Genomic DNA, 26,550 nt, shown 5'->3' with positions numbered 1-26,550 from the left:
AAGAGAAGTGCCTCATGGAGGAGAAGTGCCTCATGGAGGAGAAGCAGGTGGAGGAAGAGAAGTGCCTCATGGAGGAGAAGTGCCTCATGGAGGAGAAGCAGGTGGAGGAAGAGAAGTGCCTCATGGAGGAGAAGTGCCTCATGGAGGAGAAGCAGGTGGAGGAAGAGAAGTGCCTCATGGAGGAGAAGCGCCTCATGGAGGAGAAGTGCCTCATGGAGGAGAAGTGCCTCATGGAGGAGAAGCAGGTGGAGGAAGAGAAGTGCCTCATGGAGGAGAAGTGCCTCATGGAGGAGAAGTGCCTCATGGAGGAGAAGCAGGTGGAGGAAGAGAAGTGCCTCATAGAGGAGAAGCGCCTCATGGAGGAGAAGTGCCTCATGGAGAAGAAGCAGGTGGAGGAAGAGAAGTGCCTCATGGAGGAGAAGCAGGTGGAGGAAGAGAAGTGCCTCATGGAGGAGAAGTGCCTCATGGAGGAGAAGCAGGTGGAGGAAGAGAAGTGCCTCATGGAGGAGAAGTGCCTCATGGAGGAGAAGCAGGTGGAGGAAGAGAAGTGCCTCATGGAGGAGAAGTGCCTCATGGAGGAGAAGCAGGTGGAGGAAGAGAAGTGCCTCATGGAGGAGAAGTGCCTCATGGAGGAGAAGCAGGTGGAGGAAGAGAAGTGCCTCATGGAGGAGAAGTGCCTCATGGAGGAGAAGCAGGTTGAGGAAGAGAAGTGCCTCACGGAGGAGAAGTGCCTCATGGAGGAGAAGCAGGTGGAGGAAGAGAAGTGCCTCATGGAGGAGAAGTGCCTCATGGAGGAGAAGCAGGTGGAGGAAGAGAAGTGCCTCATGGAGAAGTGCCTCATGGAGGAGAAGCAGGTGGAGGAAGAGAAGTGCCTCATGGAGGAGAAGCAGGTGGAGGAAGAGAAGTGCCTCATGGAGAAGCGCCTCATGGAGGAGAAGCAGGTGGAGGAAGAGAAGTGCCTCATGGAGGAGAAGTGCCTCATGGAGGAGAAGCAGGTGGAGGAAGAGAAGTGCCTCATGGAGGAGAAGCAGGTGGAGGAAGATAAGTGCCTCATGGAGGAGAAGTGCCTCATGGAGGAGAAGTGCCTCATGGAGGAGAAGTGCCTCATGGAGGAGAAGCAGGTGGAGGAAGAGAAGTGCCTCATGGAGGAGAAGTGCCTCATAGTGGAGAAGTGCCTCATGGAGGAGAAGCAGGTGGGGGAAGAGAAGTGCCTCATAGAGGAGAAGAGCCTCATGGAGGAGAAGTGCCTCATGGAGGAGAAGCAGGTGGAGGAAGAGAAGTGCCTCATGGAGGAGAAGTGCCTCATGGAGGAGAAGCAGGTGGAGGAAGAGAAGTGCCTCATGGAGGAGAAGTGCCTCATGGAGGAGAAGCAGGTGGAGGAAGAGAAGTGCCTCATGGAGGAGAAGCAGGTGGAGGAAGAGAAGTGCCTCATGGAGGAGAAGTGCCTCATAGAGGAGAAGCAGGTGGAGGAAGAGAAGTGCCTCATGGAGGAGAAGTGCCTCATGGAGGAGAAGCAGGTGGAGGAGGAGAAGTGCCTCATGGAGAAGCGCCTCATGGAGGAGAAGCAGGTGGAGGAAGAGAAGTGCCTCATGGAGGAGAAGTGCCTCATGGAGGAGAAGCAGGTGGAGGAAGAGAAGTGCCTCATGAAGGAGAAGTGCCTCATGGAGGAGAAGCAGGTGGAGGAAGAGAAGTGCCTCATGGAGGAGAAGTGCCTCATGGAGGAGAAGCAGGTGGAGGAAGAGAAGTGCCTCATAGAGAAGTGCCTCATGGAGGAGAAGCAGGTGGAGGAAGAGAAGTGCCTCATGGAGGAGAAGTGCCTCATGGAGGAGAAGCAGGTGGAGGAAGAGAAGTGCCTCATGGAGGAGAAGTGCCTCATGGAGGAGAAGCAGGTGGAGGAAGAGAAGTGCCTCATGGAGGAGAAGTGCCTCATGGAGGAGAAGCAGGTGGAGGAAGAGAAGTGCCTCAGAGAAGCGCCTCATGGAGGAGAGGCGGGTGGAGGAAGAGAAGTGCCTCATGGAAGAGAAGTGCCTCATGGAGGAGAAGCAGGTGGAGGAAGAGAAGTGCCTCATGGAGAAGCGCCTCATGGAGGAGAGGAGGGTGGAGGAAGAGAAGTGCCTCATGGAAGAGAAGTGCCTCATGGAGGAGAAGCGCCTCATGGAGGAGAGGCGGGTGGAGGAAGAGAAGCGCCTCTTTGAGGTGAAGCGTCTCATAGAGCTGAAGCATCTCGAGAAGAAGAAGCATCTTGAGAGGCGCCTTTGCAAGGCGAAGCTTGTCGAGGAGAAACGTCTCATGCAGGAGAAGCGCCTCATTGAGGTGAAACTTCAGGAGAAGCACTTGATGGAGGAGAAGCGTCTAGTGGAGCAAAAGTGCCTCATGGAGGAAAAGCGCCTCGCCAAGATCGAGCAACACTGGCTCCAGACCGCTACCACCAGCAACACCACCACCACCACTGACACCGCCTCTGCCAACACCGCCAGCGCAACCGTCGCCGCCGCCGCCACTCCTGTGCAGGGCCCGATTACTCCGAGCTTTGGAGAAGAGGGCTTCCAAGAAGAGAAAGCAAACTCTGGAGGCGCTGAGCCACGGTAAACCACTCTGCGTGTGTCCAGTGTGTGTTTATTTTAATTCATTTATTATCATGCTTGTTTACGCAGGATGAGCCTCACTAAGTCTCAAGACTTTTTTTCAGGAGGGTCCTGTCAAGTTTGCTCGCAGTTGGTAACAACGTTGCTGCTGTTTGTGATCCAAATTTAGCGATTTGCATTGTGTGGGTTCAGTTACAGGGAGAAAGCTGCAGAATCCTCCCAGAACAGGGGGAAGCACATTCCACACAGATAACGTGGCCCAACGTGGAAATCAAACCCAGGTCCCTTTTGCTGTGAGGCACAGGTGCTCCAGCTCTGCTGCACTCACAAAATATACAGACACTGCAAACCCCACGTGTACATTCCGCTATACTGTGGACAGATTTACTTTCCATAATTGGTTTCTGAGTGAGACCAGATAACGATGCGGCCATATTTCACCATTTAACCCTCCATCCACCGTGATAATTGCCTGTTTCCAGGCCAGCTGCCAAGTTGCCTTGTAATGCACAGAGACAGCGACCACTGGGAGAGGTGTCCAATTTCAAATGCGTTGAGATGCGAGATGTGAGTGGCTCATCGTGCTCAATGCACTCTGAGATGCCTTCGACGTCAAGGGAGGCGGCTCTGTCGACCTCAAATCAATGTCGGATATTTGATAGAAATCGTGGATCGGTTGAAGCAGCCAAAGGGTCGCACACTCATCGCTCACCACTTACAGTTCAGATCTTGCTTCCTGCCCTGGCTATTACTGCCGCTGCATTGACCACAAAGATACACACCCATTCCATCACAGTGGACATTCATGATCTCCACCAATGTCATGTTTAATGTGTAGACCATTATGTCCAAGGGATCAATTAGAATACACATAAAAATGTCACTAAAAATGATTCGGCTAAATTGACAAAGCAACGCCACCCACTACTGTGAAACCACAACAGTCTGTGTGAGACACAGCTGAACCTATCTCAAGGATAGCCTTGCCCCATGAGAATGACAGTGCCAATATGAAGCACACTCACTGGCCATGTCGTTATTGCTGTTCATATTAAGCTCGAATGAATCCGCCACACATTCCACCCCCGGACGTTGAGTAGATGGCGATGTCTGCCGTAGCAGGAAAGTGAAACGGTGTCGTGTTTGTCTCTTAACAGATCTGAGCTAAAGCAGCCCTCCTCCTCACTCCTCCAGGCCTTTGAAGCGAAGTCAGAGGTTGTGGAGAAGGAGACGAAGGAAGAGGTGAAGGAGATGATGGAGGATGAAGTAGAGACGGAGGAGGAGAAATCAGAGGAAGAAAAGGCAAAGGAGGACGAGATTGTGATGGTGACAATGGAGGAGAGCACGGAGGGAGAGGATAAAGACAATACGGAGATGGAGGACAAGAAGACAACAAAGGATGAACAGATGGTCGTGGTGGAGGAGATGGAGACTACGGACAAAGGAGAAACAATGGTAGTGGCGGAGGAGGAAGAGAAGAGGGTGGAGGAGATGGTGGTGCAGGAGGGTGAGGAGGAGAAGATGAAGGAGGAAGAGATGGTGCTAGTGGAGAAGATGGAGAAGACAGAGATGGCACAGGAAGAAGAGGTAGAGGAGAAGATGGCGGTGGAGGATGAAGAAGAGGGGATGGAAGAGGATGAGACAGAGGAGGAGAAGATGGAGAAGGTGCAGGTGGAGATGCACGAAAAGAAGAGGAAGCGAGGGGGCCTCGCTCGCATGGCGAGAGCGTTCACCTCACTCCTCCGTCACATGCTACTTTGTGGAGGCAGGTCCACCGCCCAGTAGGGGTGGTGGTCGTGGATCGGTGCCAACCGTGACTGCTATAACCACACGACCCAAGATGCCACTGGGACCACAGCTGGGGAATGAAACTGAGCAGCAGATGCCAGCACTGCAGCAAATGACTGCTGCCAGGAGACCTCACATCACACACACACATGGGACTATTCCATTAGCATAGCCGGCTCCACACTGGGCCCCTTCCATGCAGGTTTTCATCCAGGCGGTCCTCATGCGATGACCTTACCATGGTTTCCAGGACATGTAAGGGGCAGCTGACCCAGAATTAGACAGTTGCAGGGGTCTGGTGCAGACAATGAACAAAACCTGCACGTGCCAAGTCTCAAGGCCACCCGGTTAAGAATTAGGATCAATATTTTTGTTGTTGTTGTGACTATAAACTTTGTGAAATCAACACATGAGGACACAACGTAACGTTGCATTGCTTGCGAGTGCTGCCTGGGTTGGTTAAATGTGCCTTGGCTCGTGTGTGCGGTGTCCCGGCTGTGTGTGCGGCAGGACAAACACATAGATAAAAAGATACGTTTTGGGAAATGGTTCTTCAGAGCACATATTCAGGTGATTCGCCTTCACGACAAATCCACCCCTCATCTGCCCCACTGCTCCTTTGCTGCACTGCCTCATTGCTCCATTGCTCCTCTGCTCTATTGCCCCACGTCTCCACTGCGCTCTGCTCCACTGTGGATTAAAGAGAAAGGAAATGCAGGACTGCCACTGCTCCACAATCCCAATTGCTTTGGAACAATATTCAAAGAATGCTGCTGCTCACTAAACAGGTTGCTGCTTATGTCTTTAACGTGGGAGGTGTTTAGAGGTGGCCGATGGACCTTGTGGTCATAGCACTGAATTTGCACCACGGAGTACCTGGGATTGAATCCAGGCAGTCACCTGTGATCAAAGCAGATTCTCAAGTCTAGCGAGTCAATGGTCTCAGCCCGGTCATCATTTACTGCACAACATCAACTATCACATGGCTGCAATGTGGTTCTCCATGTACTTAGGATAAATTCCAGCTGTAAGAAGTAACAACATTGTTGTGACCCACGTTGCTCTTAAATAAAGAACAGGTGGGAAAGTCCTGCCCTTTACAATGTGGACCAGACAGCACTTAAAGGGTACTCAGAGTTCAGTGTGCCATTCTCAAGCACAAGGCATCATCATCACCACCAATCAACATTGCCAGCCATCTCACAAACCCCACACTCACCATAATACTCACACACCCACACTCACCATAATACTCACACACCCACACACTCACCATGATACACACCCACACTCGCACCATGATACACACCCCTACCATCCTACTCTCACACACGTCATGAAAGTCACACACGCACCATTACTCACACACAAACCTACAAACTCACAACGACAACAGCCGTAATTTGCAACTACATGATGGTGATATCACAACAACCCAGGTGCCATGGGTTGACTGCTGTGCCAGGCTAGGTGCAGGAGGAGGTCACGGGACAGAGCCAGGTGTCATGGGTTGACTGCTGTGCCAGGCTAGGTGCAGGAGGAGGTCATGGGACAGATACTGATGCTGTGGGTTGACTGCTGTGCGACAATCCCACTTGGGCGACAGCCAAGGCCAAAGGTCGGAGTGCAGCCAGTAAACTCCTGAACCTGCACCACCTAGAGAGAAGGGGACATGGAGACATGGGGAGAGAGAGGATGGAGACATGGGGATAGGAGGGAGACACGGGGAGAGAGAGAAGTGAGACACGGGGAGAGAGAGGAGGGAGACACGGGGAGAGAGAGGAGGGAGACACGGGAGAGAGAGAGAGAGGAGGGAGACACGGGGAGAGAGAGAGGAGGGAGACACGGGGAGAGAGAGAAGAGGGAGACACGGGGAGAGAGAGGAGGGAGACACGGGGAGAGAGAGGATGGAGACACGGGGAGAGAGAGGAGGGAGACACGGGGAGAGAGAGGAGGGAGACACGGGAGAGAGAGGAGGTAGACACGGGGAGAGAGAGGAGTGAGACACGGGGAGAGAGAGGAGTGAGACACGGGGAGAGAGAGGAGGGAGACACGGGGAGAGAAGGGTGTTGTATGTGTCGGAGTTATGAAATTTTGATGAAAATAATAAAAATTAATAATTTTCCGAAAAATGCGCAAATCGCATTAATTATGTTAATGTGTGTATTAACATGCATAAATTATGATATTGCGTGTGATTATATGCATAAATTATGATAATCGCGGAGATAATCGTAGTAATTTATGCGGACGCTTGCGATGATGTTAATGTGAGCAGTTGTGATAATTAGGCTCAGCTTCGTTTATCCAGAGTTGTCAATCAGGATAACACGATTATCATCGATTAAACGTTTACCGATTATCCTAGTGTGTGTTATGATATTTAAGGTCACCAGTTCAGATCTCATCACAGGATACAGCTCTTATGAATAAGACAGTTTTGCATGGACTTGGAAAGAAGCACTCGAACAGTTGGTGTTAAGCAATTTTATTCTAACAAGTGTAATGCGGGCGTAAGCGACCTTCCGGAGGTGACGTCACGGGGGGTGGAGTCATGTGACGTGGGGGGAAGATTCGGGGCCTTAAGCGGGTAAACCGGAAGGGGAAGGCAGTCGGGGTGTGAGCGGAAAAGAGTGAGGCCACGCGGGCAAGAGTGGAGAGGGGGGGGGCGCCGACGGCCATCGGGAGCCAACCCCGAAGATAAGAGGAAGCTGCGGAGTGTTGTGCAGCTGCGGAGGAGACAGCCAGAAGGGCTGCGTGTTAGAGGCAGCGGTGTGGCTGCCAGGAGGAGCTGCGGAGAGAGAGAGAGAGAGCAAGAAGCTGTGAGAGCTGCGGAGGGAGAAGAGCAGCAGCGAGTACAGCCAAAGGGGGCTGTGTGAGAGAAACAGCAGCGGAGCTGCTGTTGTGGATCGGGCTGACATTGGAGTCAGCACCGTGGAGAAGCTACAGAGTAAAGACAGCCGTGTGGGTGTACAGCACGAACCGAATAATAAAGGACACTGAGCCAGACATCGTGGTCCAGTCGTTTATTACACAAGCATGTGACATTCTATCATGCAGGTCAAACATGCGTCAATAATTCATGAATAACCAAACTCTTATGCATTTGCGATACTGTGCATTCGATTAATATGAATAACTAAAATTCTTATGCAATTACGATATTATGCATTTGACTAAAATGAATGAATAAACACTTATGCATTTGCGATACTATGCAATTACCTAATATGAATGACTAAACATTTTTTTTATTCATTGGCGAAATTATGCAGTTAACGAAAATGAATGACTAAAACATTTCTTATTCATGTAACTCGACGGCAGCACTGCTTTGCACGATCAGTTGATATTGAACGCACCACCTCGAAATGGCAACCCTTTTTGGAAACACAAAGATAACTTTTGAAAGTCTTATTCGTGTGCGTGTTGTGTGTGCGTTGTCCCCTCGTAATATTGATTGTGTCGTTAGCTTATGTGGTGTAGGAGGATACAAACAGCGGCCAGAAGTTTTCTCTTGGGTTGGGCGTGGCCGCCGCGAGCGCCTGCTGCTCCCTCGCTCGGCGTGTCGCTCGGCTTGTGCGCTCTCTCTCTCTCTCCACCGCTGGATGACGAGTTGGCACGATGCTGTCCTTGAAGATGCTCGGTCGCTCGTGTCGCTCGGTGGCGCTGGGTGTCGCTCGTTGGCGCACAGTGGCGCACGGTGGCGCACAGTGGCGCACGGTGGCGCACGGTGGCGCACGGCGGCGCAGCTCTGCTGGCGCTGGGTGGCGCTCGCTTGGCGCTAGCTTGGCGATCTCCGCCTTTCCTGCGGGTTGTTCGCTGGTCGTCACTCTGACGAGGAGCGATGCTTCGTTCGTGGCAGGGTGGACGTTGGCGTCTTTGTTGGCTTCACTCGCAGCTCGGTGACTCAGGGTAGCGATTCTTCTCAGGTGTTGCAGACCTCGGCTTGTAGCGGCACGTCGCTACCTCGCGAACCTCGTCATGCTAGATGACGAAAACTTCTTGACGATCTGTGGTGGAGTCGAAGTCCTGGCGACGAGATGGGGCTCAGAGCCCCTGGCGATCTGTGGTGGGGGCCAGGGCCCCTGACGATCTGAGTTGAATGGATTTTTCCCCGGCTTATATGGAGAAAATCCACTCAATCTTCCCGAGTTGTTTGAAGGCCGTCATATATCTTTCTGTGGGTTGAACACATCTCGTCCGTGTGTTTCGTGTGTTTATTAGTGAAGACACAGCTGTGTAACCCTTCTGGGAGGAGGGGTGTGGAATATTATTTGCTTGCGTGTGCAAATCTTGCTGTTTGTGCTCAAAACGTGATCACCCTCTTCTCTCTTTTGCGAGAGAAAAACAAACTAAAACAGAGCGAGAATAAGCAGACATCCCCGCGTCCCCCCCCTCGCGACCTTCCTAACCCTCCAAGTATTCATGGGCCATCTGTTTGTGCTGCGGGGAGACAAAGGCGGCCGTGCTCAACTCAAACACGCGAGCACCCTCTCCTCTCTCCACGTCTCTTGCGAGAGAAAACAAACCATGTCAGCACAAACCCCCCCCGCCCCTTGTGACCTTTTTACTCCCTCTTTGCTTGTCAGGCCCTGCTGGAAGACAAAGGTGGCTGATGAGATGTTTGTAATACATTTATGTGGTCCTGTGTGTTACATTTATTCTTGAATTATATTTTATGAGTTCCTTCGGTCTTGGTATCGGGGTTATCATTCGTCTATGTTTAATGCATATTCGTCATGATCCTCGTCACATTATTATTTGGCTTCGCCAAGTTTAGTTCCCCAGAGATTGGTGTTTTATTCTGAGTTAATTTTTTTATGTCCTAAGGTTAAGTGTACTATGCACTTAAGCTTTCTGGAATTCGTACTCTTTAGTTTTTCGGAAGGTCGTGTAGATAGGAAACATATACTTCTAAATAATATGTATGCGGTGAATATAAGGGAATTACTAATAATAAAATTATTGTTTGTTGGTTAATTATCTATGTTAAGTTTCTACTTTTCACTAAGGAAAACGTTAAGAAAACGCGAAGTTTCAACCGTTATTTATTCTTTACTCTGCTCTGCACCCCCTCCGTGCATCTCAAGATGTTTTGGGAGTTCAGGTCATCGATCTTTGTCCATCTGGATGTCTTTGACCTCTCTTGTGACCGACTTCTTACCAGTTTAATGGCCGTTTCACAGATTCCTGGTGTGCTTGTAGTGGGTTGTTTTCATTACTTAATTTAGAAAAAAATATATATATAGATATAATAAAAAAAATTATTATTCTTAATATTAATAACGGAAAACAGGGCATAGATCCAACAGATGCACATACATATTAAGGTTTAATTACAATGGCCAGATTAGATAAGCTATGTTGATTGATATGCGGATTGTAAATGTAAAAAGAATTACAATTGAATGCAAAGTCCATGATAGGCCAAGTCGTGAACAAAGGATTTGTACTTGCTAACAGCACTTGCCCCAAAAAGTGTCATGAAGGCTATATGGGTTAAATTTCGATTTAAAGCTTTCGTGACTGCAGGGATTCATCTTCTTGGTTCTTTCGGTAAAGTCACGTAGAATGGAAATAATAAAATAATAAAAATAAAACATAATTAAATAATTATCACGACGTTTCGGCCACAACGCAAGCAGCCGTCATCAGGTGAAGAACAGGTCTGTCAGAAAGACAGCGTATCGGTTTTTTTGGTCTTTGTGTGTGTATCGACATGCCTCTGGGTGAGTGTCTGTGTGAGAGACACTGATCTATCAACGCTGCGATCCTTAATGCAATGTGTGTGTTTTATATTTGTATGTGGATAGTAACGATAGTGGATGTACATTCACTCTGAATCTTTACTTTGTCGTTAAAAAGGACGTTGTACACAATGTTATTAAACTTCACATCTACCCTACCTCCATGCCAAAAAGCCACTGCAGTGATAATTAAACTGCAACGTATTTGATTCATAAACCCGCATGTTCGAATTTTCACCAAATTTTAACCCGTGTTGGGATGTCCCCATCCTGCCATGGAACCAATTATTAATTCGTGTCTCTAGCAGATCATTGCAAGCCTCGTGTTGGAAAATGGCCCACTGAAGCTGATATCATGGAGCTAATTCTGAGTACACTGCAAGTGCCCTCTGGTCCGCATAGCAAAAAGCAGGACCCTCCCACCTGTTCTTTAAGTAGGAGTAACGTTGGTCATTATTATAGATGGAATTTATCCAAATAAGTGCAGAACCACATTACAGCCATGTGATGGGTTATTTTGTGCAGTTGTAGTGACTAACTCGGAGACGATAAGACTTGGAAGCACTTATTTATTAACGAGCACCGACGGAATTCACACACTTAATACTTCGACCATCTATTATATTGCGACGCTACTCAGCCAGGACAGACGGTAAGCTGCCTGACTAGCGGCGCTCCGAGATGGTGGAGACGGAGATGACGATGAGAAGAATGGCGACGATGGACTACAGCAGCACAACGGGGTTCACATTCCAAACACAGCCCCAAGGTGCCCCACAGGGGCCCCTCTTACACTGTCAGCGTGGACTCGCTCCGCCCTGGAACCTACTAGCGGGTCCTGGTGGGCCCCTCTGTGACCTGCTGAGGACAGGACTGCCGTACGCCACAGATCCTATTTTCTGCCAGCAGCAAATGCGTTGCCACTACACAGTCAATGTCGACTGGGCTGAGATCCTGAACATGCTAGACTAGAGAACCCGCTTTGATCACTGGCGGGTGCCAGGTTTCAAACCCTGGTTATCCAGCAGCAGCCTGTATCGTGAGCAGCAGCATTCTTTGAATATTCTGTCAAAACAATTTCGATATTTCAGTGGTGGCACAATTCTGCAATTGCTTTTTAATACCTCTGGTGGCAGTAAGAATTTCTAGAAGACCAAGTTCTAGAGAGTCCCTTTAGAAGATATTTTGGTCTACTCTTCCACATTGGGCAGGTGTTTTAGAAGAGGAAGGGGTTTAAGAAACTCAACTATTTGTTTCAACTGCTGTGGCAGAAGGTGAAGAGAGGGGCAGAGGTGCAGTGGAGCAGAAGGGCAGTGGAGCATTGGACCTGAGGAGACGTGGGACAGTGGAGCAGAGGGGGCAGTGCGGAAAAGGGGCAGAGGGAAAGAGGTCATTGGGGCAGTGGTGTAGAGTGGCAGTGTTGTGCAGGAGGCGATTCACCTGAATATATTTTCCCACCACTATTTGTATTTGCTCTGAAGAAGGGCCATTTTCCAAAACGTCTCTCAAATGTGTGTCCTTGTGTAATGACAGGATTACACCTGTTGACATTACAAAGTGACACGTGCTGTCCTTTTAAGGCATTTACGGGTACAGGCACATAAGTAACAGCCAATCAGGGAAGGAGGCGTATCTGTGGCAAAGGAAACAGGTGGGGTTAGTCGAAATGCTCTGGGAACCTGCTCGAATGTTCCACGAGAAGTGGTGGGGGGAGGCGGGGTTTAGCCACACCTGGGCGAATATAATGGGGAGCGGACCCGGTGCTCGGGGCTCGTGTGGGGTCCTGGGTCCTGGCTGTGTCGCTGTTCATCGAAATCTCTCTCCGTTGTCCGGCCACGTGGAAGATCTCCTGATTGGTTACATCGCCGTCATCATCATGCCGCCAGCCAGCGGCGAGACGAGTGAGGGCGAGGGGACCACGCCGAGTGATCGGCTCTGCGTGCAGCCACTAGAGGTGTTATTGCCGAGAGTTCTAGTCAGTGAGAGGAAGAACCAGTGTTGGCCTGTATTGTGCCCACTGTGAGAAATAAAGAAGTACCCTCTATGTGACGTGTCGTGGAAGTCGCTCATTACACTTGTATTGCCACACACACAGCTGGGACACCTTACATCCGAGCCAAGGCACATTTACCCAACACAGACAGCACTTGCAAGCAATTCAACGTTATGTTGTGTCATCATGGGTTTATTTCACAAAGTTTATATAGTACCAGCAACAACAATGGTATTGAATCTTATTCTTTACAGGAGTGGCTCTGGGGCTTGCCACGTGGTAGGTTTCGTCAATTGTCTGTACCAGACATGCCACCACAAAGCAGCACGCGGCGGAGGAGTAAGATGATCGCTCTCGCCACGCGAGCAAGGCCCCCTCGCTTCCTCTTCTTTCCCTGCATCACCACCTCCACCACCTGCACCTCCTCCACCTCCTCCTTTGTCTCGTCCTCCATCTCCTCCTCTTCATCCTCCACCACCATCTTTTCTCCATTCTCTGTCTTCTCCATTCTCTCCTCCTGTTCCTCCTCAACCTCCTCCACCACCTTCTCCTCTTCCTGTTCCACCTCTGTCTTCTTCTCCATCTTCTCTGCTTTGAAGCACTCTTCTCCAAAGCTTGGAGCAATCGGGCCCTGCACAGGAGTGGCAGAGGTGGATGCGGTGGCGGTAGCCGTGGTGGCGGTGATGGCGGTGAATGCAGTGGCGGCGGCAGCGGTGGCAGTGGTGGTGGCGGTGATGGCGGTGGATGCGGTGGCGGCGGTGGTGGTGGTGGTGGCGGTGGCAGTGGTGGTGGCGGCGGTCGTGACGATGGTGGTGATGGCGGCGGCAGTGGTGGCGGTGGTGGCCGTGGTGGCGGTGATGGAGGTGGTGGCGGTGGTGGCAGTGGTGGTGGCGGTGGTGGGGGTGGTGGCCGTGGTAGAGGTGATGGCGGTGGCGGCGGTGGTGGTGGTGACGGCGACGGTGGTGGCAGTGGCGGCGGTGTTGGCGGTCGTGACGGTGGTGGCGGTGGCAATGGCAGTGGTGGCGGCGGGTTTTGTGGCAGTGGCGACAACGGCGTCGGTGGTGGCGGTGGTGGCGGTGGTGGCGGTGGTGGCGGTGGTGGCGGTGGTGGCGGTGGTGGCGGCGAGGCGCTGCTCCTGCTCAAGGCGCTTCTCCTCCTCGACGCGTTTCACGTTAGCGAGACACTTCTCCTCCTCCTCCTCCAGATTGTTCTCCTCAGGACACTTCATCTCGAGATGATGCTTGTCATCAATTAAGTACTTCACTTGAATGAGGCGCTTCTTGAGGAGATAGTCTCGGAAGCATTTCTCCTCTGTGCGGCACTTCGCCCTGGCAATGCGCTGCACCTCAAAGAGGCGCTCCTCTTCCATGGTGCATCTTTCTTTGCCAAGGTTCTTTTCCTGGAGATGCTTCACCCCGCTGACGTCCTTCAACTCCCCAATTATCCTCTGATCAAGCAAAGATAAGCAAAGGAACATTCAGACATGCACATGCAAGCAAACATTCATACCCACAGGCATGCAAACGTGGACGTGCACATGAACCCAAACAAAAAAACATACTCACACATGTAGGTACAGATGCAGCCATCCACATTCAGTCATTCAAACTTGCTTAGTCCACACAGACATAATTCATGTGACTGCCTGATATCATTCTGTCTTCATTGGTAATAAATGGCCACTTCAAGTGCCTGCATGAGTGGGACGGTGAAGAGATGCGGTGATGGTGTCGGGACATGATGTTGTGATATGGAGAGGAGAAGTAGTGGAATGTTCTCGAGAGATGGTGTATTGTGAAGGTATAGAGGCATGATGAGGCTCTAATATGGTGTATTGAATTGGTGGTCGTGTAGTGTGATGAGAAATGTGATGGTGAGAGTTGGTGTCGTGATATTTTGGTGTGATGGTGTGGTGACATGGTGTGCTAGTTTTCGAGACAATGTCGTGTGTTTTAACCCTACAGACCCCATACACATCGTGCTCTCTTTTAGCCCCGCCCTCCCTCCCAATACGTTCCATTCATTGGCTACCACATTCTGATAAGCTCCTCCCCCCTCCTTAACTTGTATTTAAGAACTTGCATCTTGGAATCCCTGCCTCACTTGATACAGCAAATTCAGCTGTGACGGTCCCACCTGGGATGGAGACTTGTGTTGCCTCCGAAACGTCGTGATTTTTATTATTTTATTTTCATTAATTTTTATTTAATTTTATACCTACGTGACTTTACCGAAATAACTAAGAGTATGAATCCTTGCAGTCACGAAAGCTTCAAATCTAGAACCCATACACACCTTTGGGGAGCGATTCTTGTAACTTTGGCCTGGGAAAGGGTCCACCTTATCCATAACGTCCCCCCACGTGGTCGACTGGCACGCCGACTCCCGGGCTATGAAGAACAGAAAATTCATTCCAAGGACGAGTAATGAATTAGAGAACGAAGGACATAGAGTTTCACAGAACTAATTTTGAGATCCCAGTAATTACCTCTTACCACCAACAGGACCTGCTACTGAGAAATATTCATCACATGGCAGTAAAACTTTACAAGTCATGTTTTTGTCGGCATTTTGAGACCGTAAATTACATAAGCTTGAGACCCCAGTTTGAACAAAGATGGCAGAAACTCAAATCTAAACCCATCCTCTTTGCCACACTCGAGCATTACGTCTTCCCATTACCACCAAGTCATGTCTACGAAAAATCATTTATCAAGGAGCCTCCTCCTCCGCATATAATTTATGTGATGCAGGTATCTGGGACTTACCCTCATAGTCATTCAAGATCTCAGCCCACGTGATTTGTCCGTCCATGATGTTGGGAAGGAGTAGATTTTGTTTGAAGTTGGATGGCCTGTGGAGGTTGGAACAACGCTCAGATTTAGCAACCTTTTGAATCACTCATCCTCTTAATTAATACATATTTGAACACTCATTGTACCAATCTAATCACTATCGTGACTATACTCTTGGGTTTTTTTTTTGTAAAGTCACGTAGGTAAAAATAGATAAATAATAAAAATAAATAACAAACATTTATCGAAATAATAATAGAAATAAAATATCACGACGTTTCGGAGGCAACACAAGCTTCCTTCATCAGGTGTAAAAAGGCACAGCTAAATAGCTGACTTAACAATGATATTTCACCTCTAATCCAGACATGCATGTTCATGTACAGCCCATTTGGATTAATCGACTGCTTGATAAATGACCCATATGCATTGTAGGTCATTAGGGTCATATGACCATACTTAAATGATTTGTTATAATACGAGCATGACGTCGTAGGTCACTTGATGTCAGAGGTACCACCCATGTGGCTGTGACATCACAGATTGGAGGCAACTATGGCAGCGTCTAGGGTCTGAACTTAAAGGCAGATTCCTCCCCAATTGTTGAATAACATTCAGTACATATAATGTAGGGCACAATTGTACCAGCAATCAGAACACAATAATTGTAGACATGTTATTAATATTCTATGAGATTTAAACGGATTAGTTATACTCGTTTTAAATGCTGACTCGCTTGGGGTCTAAACAACGACAGTAACAGCAACATTTCAGGGAATGCCAAGTATCCTAACAGTTCTACATTGAATTTTTATTTAAAGCATTCGTGACTGCAGAGATTCATATTCTTGGTTCTTTCGGTGAAGTCACATAGAAGGGAAACAATAAAATAATATGAATATAAAACAATACAATTATCACGACGTTTCGACTGCAACACAAGCAATCATCGTTAGGTGTGAAATCCACAGCAAGATTGCTGAAAATTAAATTATGAACATATAAAAATAATGAAGCTTTAGTTTGTAGTCGAAATGTAAAATAAAAAGAAACCACATTCATCGTCAATAGGGTCGCTCACCTCGTTGAGGATTCGCTCTCAAAAGGCTTCTTCTGCTGCTCCCTCGTGTGCATTCCTCTCGACTGTGGGTGGAGGCGTGGCTGTGACGTATCAGAGGTGACGTCACTAGCGCGAGGCTCCGCCCCCCACGATCCCGGCTGGCGCATCACGTGGTGCAGTGCTGGTTGTGCGCGGGACCGGAAACAGTTTTTTATGTAGTTTATACTTTAGTTTTCTACGTGGTTGTTTAGTAACTGCAGCTACATATCATTAACATTCCTTTCCTTTGTTAATGCTACTTCCTGCACCCCCCTTGGTGCTGCTGATCCTGCATAATGCATGGGCATAATATGACTTTGAATCCCCCCCGCCCACCTCCTACGCATTTCCCATGAATATGCTAAATTCCTCTTCATATGCACATTCCTTTGTTAAGGCTCTCTTCTTCTTCCACCTCCAACTCAGCTTATATATAAGCCCCTAGCTTGGCATTGTCTCATTCTTTACCTGAAGACGGCTGCTTGCGTTGTAGCCGAAACGTCGTGAGAATTATTTTATTTTATTATGTTTTATTTTTATTATTTTATTACTTCCCTTCTACGTTACTTTACCGAAAGAACCAAGAAGATGAATCCCTTCAGTCACGAAGGCTTTAAATCGAAATTTAACCCTCACCCCCAGTTCGCATTTCCGTCCCTAGGTTCGCATATATATATATACATATGACATCCATACATACGAGTATCATGGGATTATTATGTAGGAGGTCATAGAATGAATCTAACTCATTTGCCTTGCTTTCATCCCTCGACTGATATTCATCTTCGGTGGATGCATGAGCAACCACCACTCCTCGCCTCCCGTTGATTGGGAGGTGTGCCCACGGTAGCCTGGGGCTTAGAGCTTTCCACACCTTACGCCACGCTCCCACGCCTCCTTGATTCGTTTTTTTTTCTCAGAAGAAGAGCCCCCTGTTGTTTGGAATTCCCCAGCCACAAGTAAAGTTCTGTAAAAACAATCTGCTACCTCATCGGCGGTGCCGGACGTTAACGCTGCGGTGGATGTGAGCAATGTCCTGGAGGGAATATTCTTAGGTTTTTTCGGTAAAGTCACGTAGGTAAAACATTAAAATTAATGAAAGTAAAATAAAAATAAAAATCACGACGTTTCGGAGGCAACACAAGTCTCCGTCATCAGGTGGGACCGTCACAGCCAGATTTGCTGCATCAAGTGAGGCAATGATTCAAGATGTAATCCCTTAAGAGCAAGTTGAGGGGGGAGGAGAGGGGGGGCGGAGCTCATCAGAATGTGGTAGCCAATGAATGGAACGTATCGGGAGGGAGGTGGGCGGGGCTCAAAGACGGCACGACGTGTCACGGAGAACGTCTCGGGAGGGGGGAGGGGGGGGCGGGGCCAAAAGAATGCACAACGTGGTACAGGTCGGCGGCTTGGACGTTGTGCATTCTGTAAACTAATATTAATGTATCGGCCATAACTGTGAAATACCATCTAAAATATCACAATGTTGATCGAGGTATACTTAAGTTAGGAGGTGCATGTGTTGACGTGGTTTAATGAAAATATTTAAGGACCACTGTGTGTCTAGACAACGAAGGTGAATTGTTATATTCGATCAATTTAAATGGTTAGAATTGCTATGGGTACCCATCTGGATGGTGTAGTTTGTAAGTGTTGTTTATCATTATAACCATTATTAGTCTATAGCAGAAAGTCTCGTGTGTTTTTACACTGCTGTGTATGTACAGTGCTTTGTGTACGTATGTGTTTTAATTTTCCACGTGTTTTCACGGTAATTGCATTGAATGTGGAGCAGTTACCTATCGGATTACTTGTTGATGTGGTGTGATGTGCAGTGGTTGTGAGGTGGTTCAATTCCTGATTTTACTCTCGTAGTTAAGTGGTCTTGTGGAGCCAAAGTTTGAGAAAGACTGTGATCATATATTTGCTCAATATTAAAAAAATATATATTTCATTTTCCTCATTGTTTAATAATTACTGCAGATGATCGGTTCCAGGATGTATACGTGGATTTCACGTTCGTTGTTCCTGTGTTTGATGGCTTTCACTTCTGGATGGATAGCTTCTATCGATAAGGACGTCAATGGGGAATGACAAATAGACGTTTACGTGTTTTATTTTGAGAAGATTTTTTAACTATTGAATTCTTGAAAGTAAAATAATTGTCTCGTTCCTTAACTGTTTGACCAAAAAAAGATTGATTAATATTTCGATACGAGTGTTAACATCAATATTCTTGCAGATTAATAAAGACCTGATTTGTTTTTAAAGATAACTGATCGTTCGTTATATCCTTCCTTAAAAAGAACATGGACGAGTAGACATGCACACATGAGTGTGCTTCCAAACACGACTGTATATATATATACAGCAGCGTGCATTCACACACTAGTTGTAATATACAGGGGTGTACATACAGACAAAGCAGTAGACGTACACACACGAATGCTTCTCTTGTTGTAGTGTTTCTACTGTTATGGTTTATCGTATACATAAAGTTATCTAATAGTTTGTTAACTGTACAATGCTTATATCACACACATGGCCACACACACACGAACCAAAGACAAGTGAACATACACAGCAATGCAAATGCACACAGCCTTACAAGCTATACCATTTAGATGAGTATTAAAAGTTGATGACAGTAATTGTGATCTTGATTTGAAGCTGTCGTGACTGCAGGAATCCATACCCTTGGTTCTTTCGGCAAAGTCACGTAGATAGAAAAATTATCAAATAAAACAAAAAATAATGAATCGCGGAAAATATAATCCAGCTGGATAATTTTAATAATATATCACAACGAAACCTCGTGATATATATGTTTTTGTTAAATTTTTTATGTTTCTACCTACGTGACTTTACCTAAAGAACCAAAGAGTATGGATCCCTCCAGTCATGAAAACTTCAAATCTAGATTGAGTGTAGTAAAGTAATCAGTTTAGTTTATTTGCTTCCATTTGTTTACTTCTGATACGGCACACTGGTTCGGATTATTCTTCCCATTTATGATATATCTCTAGAATCATTTGCATTATCTTCATTAACTTCCTTGCATTCAATTGTTTTTCTCGGAAGTAACGCTCCTCATATCTAGCAACATACCTTAACGGCCAAACCATACACAGCAAGGCATCGGTGTCTGTTTGTGGAGCCGGCCACGCCGGAGCGGTTATATGCGGGGTGTGAACACATGATTATACATACCTATACACACACATGCACGCATGTACATATCCACATCAACGAGTGTAAATAAACACACGAGTGGACATACACAGCAGCACATATCCATGGACATACACACAGTAGCAGACTCGGATAGCTGGGTTTTGTTATTATTTTCACAAGTTAAACTGACGATATGAATCTTAGATGCCCCACAACACTGAACGTTATGCGAATGACACAAACGCATGCGATTCTAATTCCACTCCAAACGCTTGGCCTCATGTTTAATGCGTGTTGTGAAGTTATTATTTTAGTTTATTTGCATGAAGTATGTTTAAAGATCATACTTCCATTTGTTTGTCTTTGCTACGGCACACTGGTTTGGATTATTCATCCCATTAATGAAATCTCTCTAGAATCATTTGCATTTTCTTCATAAACTTCCTTGCATTCAATTGTTATTCTTGAAAGTAATGCTCTCCATATCTAGCAACACACCTAAGCTCATGTAGACATTGTGCTTAAACCTAAATATTAATGTGCATTTCACTGCATTATTGCTGGCTTCTGTTTGAATACAGATGGGCATAATTATGTGCATGTTGTTTGTTTGCATATTTATAATGGTCTGTAAACTGCTATCAATTTATCGGACTTACCTCTGAAATGCATCTATAATAGAGGTGTTTGGGTTAGATTGCATAAATATATAAATGTTTCGTTCAAACCCGCCACCACCCGACACATCCAACTAGTAAGGGTTGTCACCTAAACAAAACATGCCAATTCGTCACTAGTACAGCACACCGGTGTGTTGGAGAGCCAAGCCACAACCTTTACAATCTGAGTACGACGATTCGGCAGTAATTACAACTAGCTTGATCAGGCGACAGCCAGATTTGTGAAGTCTTACTGTTTCGTTCCTTATATTGAAGCGAAAATGTGTTGACCACGCAGCTGCGCTCTTGCACAATGTGGGGGGGGGGGGGGGGGGGGGTTACTGCAGCAATGTACATTAAGCGTGTGCATTATGTGAACCCTTTGGACTTGTTCTTCCTGTCTATTGTGTTTATTACTTCAGGACGAATGGCTTCAATCGATAAGGACGTCAATTGGGAATGATTTATCGATGTTTACGTGTTTGATTTGAGAAGATTTTATAACTGTTGAATTCCTGAAAGTGAAATAATTTTCCTAGTTTCTTAACCGTTTGACCAAGCGAATTGATGAAAAAATGTAATGCGAGTTTTAATGTTAATATTCTTGCAAATCAATAAAGACCTGATTGGTTTTTAAAAAAACACAGACGAGTAGACATGCACACGCGAGTGTGCATCCAAACACTGCTGCATTTATAAATCGGAGTGCATGCCGACAAAGGGCAGCGGACTTCAATAGAGCGCAGCTGCGTGGTCAACATATCAATGCTTCTATATAAGGAACGAAACAGTGAGACTTCCCAAATCTGACTGTCGACTGATGAAGCTAGTTTTAATTACAGGAGAAACGTCGTACTCAGATTGTAAATGTTGTGGCTTGGCTCTTCAACCCACCGGTGTGCTGTACTAGTGACAAATATGCATGTCCTGTTTACGTGACAACCCTAACTAGTTGGCTTTGTCGGGTGGTGGCGGGTTTCAACGACACATTTATATATTTACGCAATCTAACCCAAAAAACCTTTAAAATGGACATTATAATAAACCACGCTTACAAGCTAAACCATTCAGATGATCATTTAAAGTTGATGGCAGAAATTATAATATAAAACACTCATTTTCTAGAAGCACCCGCTCAACACGATTGTCCTTAAATATAATTATAAAACAAAATCAGCACAGTTTAAACATGCACATTTTATTCCAAATCAAGCTCGAGATCACCAATTTTGATACTTCAGACTGTATGTCGCTTTATAATCCTCTGAACTTGCAGCAGTTTAGAGGACATTGGGGGGTGAATATTAGCAAATTAACACGAATCATGGAATTATGCAGGGAGATGCACATCCTTATTCAAACGGAAGTGTACAATTATGCAGTGAGATGTACATACGTATTATGTTGCTAGATATGCTGATAGTTAATGTAAAAATTAACAATTGAATGCAAAGTCCATGATAGGCCAAGTCGAGAACAAAGGATTTGGATGCTAGAGCAAAGATATAAGGTGCTTAAAATCAGACCTCAAGGTCATTTCGAGAGGGATTTCGCTGAGGATAGACGCTCGACTCCTCGCTCAGCAGATGAACCTTCTTCCACGAGACCCAGCCTGGCGAGCACGATTGCTTGGCGAAACAATCATGATAAGATCCGCAATGATAGGGAAGTGAAATCAAAAGGTGAAAAACAAAATGCTGCAATGAGTCCTGAAAAAAATCCATCTTTCGAACCTATGCAGGTGGATCATGAGAGATGCGTGGATGTAGTGGATGTAATGAGTCCTGACGACAATTCCTCTTTAGACCCCATGCACAGAGTCCAAGCAAAATGTATTTCTTTGAAACAAAAGAAATAACAAGAATACATGTGGATGGATACTATAATGCTGTCCTAATTAATTTATTCTTGGAAATCTTTAATTCGGAAATAAAAGTGTTCTGGATACTTTTAAGCACTGGCTTTCATCTACAAATGTTTAAGTAAACAATTTTATCACTGTGTGCATCGCTAGTTATAGAAATAGCAAGTTCCTGAAATCAACACTAATTCATCCGAAGGTATCGTTCATATAGGGTAATATTTACGAGAGTTCATGTGCACCCCTATTACAGGGACATTGACACAGCTAATTGATTTTGGAATTCAAACTTTGTTGGAAAAAATATTTAAATAAAAGCTTCCGAGATGGAGATGCCGGGGATTGAACCCAGGGCCTCACACATGCAAAGTGTGCGCTCTCCCACTGCGCTACACCCCCACCACGCTGGCAGCCAGCCAAGTAGCCAGCCCCCTGAACTATCGGCCCCTCCCCTTACCCCCCCACCTCCTTAGGCCCCTCCGCTGACCCCCCCGCCCCTCAGGCCCCTCTCCTGACTCCCCCCTTACTTAGGCCCCTCCCCTGACCCTCCTCCCTTAGGCACCTCCCCTCTCCGTACCCGGCAGTAGGTCACCACCAATCAAAGAGCTGTTTATGTTATATATTTATTTATGAACGACAGACAGACAGACAATAAATCCCTGGTGGGCAGTGTGGAACATTATTCCTACCTGTATAATCCCACTATACTGGAATGTATGCATATGTATATATATATATTTGCGGACCTAGGGACGGATATGCGTACTGGGGGTGCGGGATTAGAATTGCACTATAATTATTAGGATCGCATTGTTGTCGCATTAGAATTTGCTGAATGTGCAATCTCAATGGATTGGAATAGCTATTTACAGTATGTATTAACAATTAACCGCACAATCCTAATCAAAACTCGTTGAGCATATTTATTTTATATGTATTGTGCCATTCAAATCCCGCAGCCCGCAGTTCGCATATAGATACATACACAATGCATTCATTCGAGCACAGTGTGATTCTATTACGGGATATTATGATAGGCATAAGACTAATCGGTCTTGCCTGCATCCCTGACCTGATGTTCACCTTCGGGGTAGGCATGAGCAACCACAACTCCTCGCCTGGGGCATACAGCTTCCCACAGCTCACCGCCACAGTCCCATGCCCCTTCATTATTTTGTTCAGAAGAGCCACTCTCCCTGTTGTTTGGCATTCCCCTGCCACGAGTAAAGTTCTGTAAAAACAACCCCCTACCGCATCGGCGGACGGTAAAGCTGTGGTAACTGTGAGCAATGTCCGAGAGGGAAGGCTCATAGCGATCACAGCGGCCCTCGAGGTCTCCGGACTGTTGCGAGGGGCTGGTTACCCCTCCACATTCAATGCACTTACCGTGAAAACACGTGGAAAATGTGTCAACACATTCGTACACACAGCACAGTAATACACAGAGGTCTAAATACACACGAGACTTTCTGCTATTGACTGAAATGCGATCATGGCTGCGTTACAATATAATAAACAACGCTTACAAATGATACCATCCAGATGGGTATCCACGGCAATTGTAACAATTTTAATTTTTCAAATATAACAATTCACCTTCGTTGTCTAGACACACCCTGATCAACAAAGGTCCTTAAACATGTTCATAAAACCACATCAACACGATATGAAACATGCAGCTCTTAGTATAAGTATATCTCGATCAACAATATTTTATACTGTATTTCACAGGTAAGGCCGATAACTTGATCACAGTTTACAGGCCATTGGAAATGTGCAAAATCCTACTTAGGCTTAAGCACAATGGCCACATGAGATTAGGTTTGTTAGATATGAGGAGCGTTACATGCGAGAATAACAATTGAATGCAAGTACGTTTATGAAGAAAATGTAAATGATTCTAGAGAGATTTCATAAATGGGAAGAATAATCTCAACCAGTGTGCCGTAGCAAATGCAAACAAATTGAATTAAATAAAATAAACTAATGTCTTCACTACACTCATTAAACATGGGGCCACTATTTTAAATATTATTAATAATTCCAAGCGTTTGGAGTGGAAACAGAGAAGGAATTAGAATTGAATGCGGGTTTTTTTCAAAAGTATAACGTACTTCAGTGTTGTGGGGCATCTAATATTTATATCGTCAGTTTAACCTGTGAAAATCATCACAAAACCTCGCTATCCTAGTCTGCTACTGTATGTATGTACATGGATCTGTACTGCTGTGTATGTCACTCGTGTGTATATTTACACTTGTTTATGTGGATATGTACCCGCGTGTATGTATGCGTGTATAGGTATGTACAATCATTTGTTCGCCCATTTATTTGTGATGTCAAACGCAATCCCTGTGTACGTACACTGCTGTGTATGTATATTCGTGTGTGGGTGTGTGTACATGGGAGTGTATATGTGTACTCGTGTATTATTGTTATAATATTGTATCGTACAAATAATTGAGGGGCAACGTGGTAATGAATGCGGCGCGCCACCACAACAGGGAACTACAGGGATGAGACTCCCCGCTCGTGGTGCTAAATGAATGAAAACAGCGCCACTGAGCAGACAGAGCCCCGCCCCTACAGCTCGTGAGTGTGACGTAGTGAGTGTGACCAGCGGACTGCCACGATGCTGCCAGGTAAGGGTAAACTTGTGTGATGGAGATGCTTCACCTGAAACTCACCTCCACACGTGTTCGCTATGAACATTGTAGCAATAAGGGACGATCAGTCATCTTTAACATAGCAGGTCTTTATTGTTCTGCAAGTATATTAACGTTAAAACTCGTAGAAACACATGCACACTCGTGTGTGAATGCACACCGCTGTATATACAGTCGCGTTTGGATGCACACTCGTGTGTGTATGTCTACTCGTCCGTCTTTTAAGGAAGGATATGGTAGCAATAACGTACAATCAGTCATCTTTAAAAACAGGTCTTTATTAATCTGCAAGAAAACTCACGTTAATACTCGTATAGAAATCTTTATTAACACGCATGCTCAAACAGGAAAGGAACTAGGCAAATTATTTCTCAATTTGGAATTAAACAGTTAAAAAAGATTCTTAAAATCAAAAACGTAAACGTCGATTTCCCCTTTGACATTCTTTTCCACTGAAGCTATTCGTCCAGAAGTCCAAGCCATCAAACACAGGAACAACGAACGTGCAATCCACGCACACTCTTAAACCTATTATTTGAAGTGAATTAATTTATTACAATGATGAAAATTAATGAACATGTTTAAAATATTGAGCAAAGTTGTGATCACTGACTTTCTCCAACTTTAGCTCAACAAGACCACTTAACCACGAGAGTAAAATCAGGAATTGAACCACCTCACAACCACTGCGCATCACACCACATCAACAAGTAATCCGATCGGACGACAAAGCACCACCTTAACGTGACGAAGTCTAGAATAAACCTCAACACTCAAGACACGGAATTCAACACAAACACTACGACAAAATGAATAACAGGAATGGGCAAATCTTAAAAGAAGACGGCACACCCAAATCAGTAGCTGTGAGAAGATGACAACACATGGCAACTTCTACCATAAACACCACACATTTAACAGAGCCGATGATCCAACTACGAGACGAAGCAATGTATCTATCGAAGTATAAAATTGTTGTCATCCTGAAATGAGTGAACACTTCTGGAACTTATCAGGAACAATTTTATCTGAACACAATGTAGAGCATTAACAACATCACTCTCGCTTGAAATCCTAGAAATCACTGAAAAATATATATAAGAGACAGAAATATGACTAATAGAATACGACGTTTCGATTGCAACACAAGCAATCATCATCAGGTATAATGAAATAGCGACATAAAATCTAACCAGAAAACTATAGACAGACATATTAGCAGACAGATATCACCAAGATACATAGCGAGAGCAACACAGGTAACAGAGAGGGGTGATCGTCTCTGTGTGGTGGCCTTAAATAGACAGAGGGGGGGGGCGGAGGCAGAGAGAGGGAGGAGGGTTAGAGAAAAAATTAGCATATCAATGAGTGGTCAACAGACGTGGTGCTGCGAATGCGATGGCACGGCAAGCAAGCCTGAAAATCAGGAGAAGGACACACTAAAATTAAATAACCTAGTAAAATATCGAAATGTAATGTAATACAACACAGAGGGTCGGTCAACACACAATTAACGCATAGCCTGGTTGATTACGTATTTCAAAGATTGCTAAGTTAGAATTTAAGTGTGAACAATCTAAAGAGAGGACACAGGCAGAGAAAACAAGTCGCCAGAGAGAGAGAAAAAAGATAAGCTTAAAACTTCCCCGTAGAAGTGGTTCAATCTTAATTTTAGAACTTTCGTGACTGCAGGAATTATTATTTGTTTCTTTCGGTTAAGTCACGTCTAAAGATAAAATAATAAATTAAATTAAATAATAGAATACGACGTTTCGATTGCAACACAAGCAATCATCATCAGGTATAATGAAATAGCGACATAAAATCTAACCAGAAAACTATAGACAGACATATTAGCAGACAGATATCACCAAGATACATAGCGAGAGCAACACAGGTAACAGAGAGGGGTGATCGTCTCTGTGTGGTGGCCTTAAATAGACAGAGGGGGGGGCGGAGGCAGAGAGAGGGAGGAGGGTTAGAGAAAAAATTAGCATATCAATGAGTGGTCAACAGACGTGGTGCTGCGAATGCGATGGCACGGCAAGCAAGCCTGAAAATCAGGAGAAGGACACACTAAAATTAAATAACCTAGTAAAATATCGAAATGTAATGTAATACAACACAGAGGGTCGGTCAACACACAATTAACGCATAGCCTGGTTGATTACGTATTTCAA

At 45.8% G+C, this 26,550-nt stretch overlaps 1 non-coding gene and 1 pseudogene across 1 annotated transcript; one reads left to right on the top strand and one right to left on the bottom strand.

The window, feature by feature from the left end:
• Nucleotides 1-26,550, top strand: part of LOC144738374 (uncharacterized) — a 215,599-nt pseudogene that overhangs the window by 33,995 nt on the left and 155,054 nt on the right.
• Nucleotides 22,032-22,103, bottom strand: TRNAA-UGC (transfer RNA alanine (anticodon UGC)). The gene has a single exon. It is a non-coding gene; the product is annotated as a tRNA-Ala (tRNA).

Source organism: Lampetra planeri, chromosome 82, assembly GCF_965212315.1.
Source record: "Lampetra planeri chromosome 82, kcLamPlan1.2.h2, whole genome shotgun sequence".
NCBI classification, from domain to species: domain Eukaryota; kingdom Metazoa; phylum Chordata; class Hyperoartia; order Petromyzontiformes; family Petromyzontidae; genus Lampetra; species Lampetra planeri.
Note: the sequence above shows the minus strand (reverse complement) of the source record. Positions and strands in the feature narration are given on the sequence as shown.